Raw genomic sequence first — 2901 nt, 5'->3', positions numbered from 1 at the left:
GCTGATCATCCAGTCATTGGAGCCAGGTCAAGTGGGTATTATCTACAAGTGTGGGTGTTCTTGCATCTATCCGCCCTCTTCTTATCAGCTGAGTACTTCACTCTCCACTCTAGTCCTCTGTGGCTATGTCACTGACTCTGGGCCCAAGAGTCCCCAGGTCTTGCCACACGGCTGGCCGACCAGGTCTCCACCAACTGTGTTATTTTTGATTAGCATTAATTGAATGAGCCATTGGAATAATTGTAATAAACCAGGACTGTCCCAGAACATATAATCAACCAACCTTGACCAAAATGGGCTGACAGCACATGTGGAGAAATCATAGTTCTTAGTCTTTGGGTGCCACATCTGAAGGGAGGGGGAGTAGGTGTGATATGATGGGACAGTCTGTGACTGTGAGTCCATATTTGGTAGAATAAGTGGGGGTGGACTTGGCTTTCTTGTCTGTTCATCTGGGTTAAAATGAGAGCTCAGAAGCCTGACAGCACTGAACACTCTGGCCCACCCTGAAAGACTGTGTAACACGGATCGCTGGACAAAGACATTCCGCTGCCACATTCTCTTGTAAACATGAAGCTGTTTCTGGTTCTCATTATTCTGCTCTTTGATGTGTCTACAGGTAACTTGTCTAAATGTGCCATGAAATTCTAGGGTCTGTCCATAGAGTGGGGACAGGTTCTTAAGGGTCATTGATATAGAAAATATCTACTCCCCTGGATGCCCCACTTGAGCCTATGACTTAGAAGAGAATATCCAGGGAAGTAGGAAGGTAACAGAGTTGTCTTCTCAGAGGTCCTTTCCAAAGGCAGGATAAGAACCCACCATCTAGAATTATCTTTATAACGCAAACACAATTTTCACCCAGGAGCCTGGCTATTGTTTTTTCAATTCAAATTCATTTTCAGCCTAAACAATATGAGGATAACTAGTTGTATGAATTGTGCTGATTTTTCCCTTGGAGCCTCAGTTTTCTCATCTGTCAAGTGGGTATAGTGTATATAATGATTCTATTTTGTAGAACTGTTGTTGTTGTGAAGTGCGTTCGAGTCGGCTCTGACCCATAGCAACCCTGTATAGGGTTTCCAAGGAGCAGCCGGTGAACTTGAACTGTGGACCTTGCAGTTCAAATGGCTTTGCAGTCTGGCACATTAACCCACAGGGCCACACCAGAACTGCTGTTAGACTACATGAATTTACAAATGTGAAGCTCTAAGTTCCTGGTAGAAGATGTGATAGTGAGAGTTCCCTTCTCCCTTGCTATTGTAGAAGGGAAAAAAACATGTTCCTAAAAATTCCTGAGAATCTAGGATCTCTAAGGAGATAGGTATACATAAAATTGGGTTTGATCCCCAGTGAATGTATTCCTTTGGGATCAGAAGAAGAACAAAGAGGGAGAGTGAGAGCATGAACAAATACTAGAGAAAAAAAGATAGAGCTATTGAAAGAGCTAAAAGCATTGAGACAATCAGGAGGGGAATCAGGTTATCTACAACTCATATAGGCTAAATAAGAGGAAAAGGTCTCAATAGGATTTATTGCTGAGACCCATGAGAATAGGAGTCCTGGTGTAGCATTGTAGGATAAGCTCTGGACTACTAACTGAAGGTTGGTGGTTCAAATGCATCAGTTGCTCCTTGGAAACTCGCTATGAGTCAGAAATGACTCGATGACATTTAACAACAACAATAACAACAACATCACTATGTTGTTAAGTGCCACCAAGTCGGTTCCGACCCATAGCGACCCTGTTTAGGGTTTCCTAGGAACTGCTGGTGAGCACAAGCCACTGACTTTGCAGTTCAAACTGACTTTGCTGTTCAGTGTATTAACCCGCAGTGCCGTACCAGGACTCCTAAGGATAGGTATTGGCAAAGGGAGATTTCTGCTGTCCATATCTGTGTGAAGCCTAATTATACCATTAACTTAAAAAGTCATCTATAATGTTCTTTTAAAAGTAGATTTGGCTCTGAATTGGGCTGATGGTGAAAAGTTAGTATTGTCTAGGGACATTGATCTGGGTTATGGTCAAGAGAGTTAACTTTGGAGCATGGAGAAGAGAGCATTGTCAGGGTCCTAAATGTGGCACACAGCGCTCTTTCTTATGTAAGTTCTAATCTTCTCAGAAGGAATTGGGCATTGACTAAAAGCCTGGGGTCTTGGATGTCCTTGATTTGGGATGATTTTCAAGGGTAAGGCTCTGAGTTTTCTCTTATCAGCATAGGGCTTCCTTAGGACTAGAGAAAGTCATAGTTTAGGGGGAACAGCATACTACTTCTACTCCCCAATGATGGCTGCTGTACTATGACCGGTGTAGGTGTCATCTCTCTACTTTAGAAACTAACCTGGTTTCAATGTTGTTTTCTGTGCATAGATGGGATTCGACCCAAAAAGTGCTTTCAGAATGTAGAAGGCTACTGCAGGAAGAAATGCAAAATGGGAGAAATATATGAAGTATCATGCTTAAATGGGAAATTATGTTGTGTTAATGAAGAAGATAACAAAGCACACCAGAAAGCTCCAGAGACACCTCAATATTCAAACCAGCAAAATCAGAGTCTGGATTATGATATTTTACCAACCGTCACAGTTTTCACAATCTCACCATAAATGAAACCCTTGCTCCACTAGTCTCCATACTTCCTATATTGAAAGTGCTGTCTAATCCAGCCGGCTGGAGCAAGAGATTTATGGACTTCCTTCTATGAACTTGATCCTTCAAATAATAAAGTCCTATACCTTTTCCTGTGTTAGTTTATTGATGTATTCACTTATGCTTTTGAGTACTTCAAACATAAATGAATATTTACCATATTCCGAGCACTACATTGGGTAAGATGAAATATAGAGATGAAATGAACATGCTGGTAGTGATGAGGGTTTAGTTTTTTGTTTTTTTTTCTA

The sequence above is a fragment of the Chrysochloris asiatica genome, unplaced genomic scaffold (assembly GCF_000296735.1).
Source record: "Chrysochloris asiatica unplaced genomic scaffold, ChrAsi1.0 scaffold00039, whole genome shotgun sequence".
NCBI lineage: Eukaryota > Metazoa > Chordata > Mammalia > Afrosoricida > Chrysochloridae > Chrysochloris > Chrysochloris asiatica.
The sequence above is the reverse complement of the archived record's forward strand: the minus strand, read 5'-3'. Positions refer to the sequence as shown.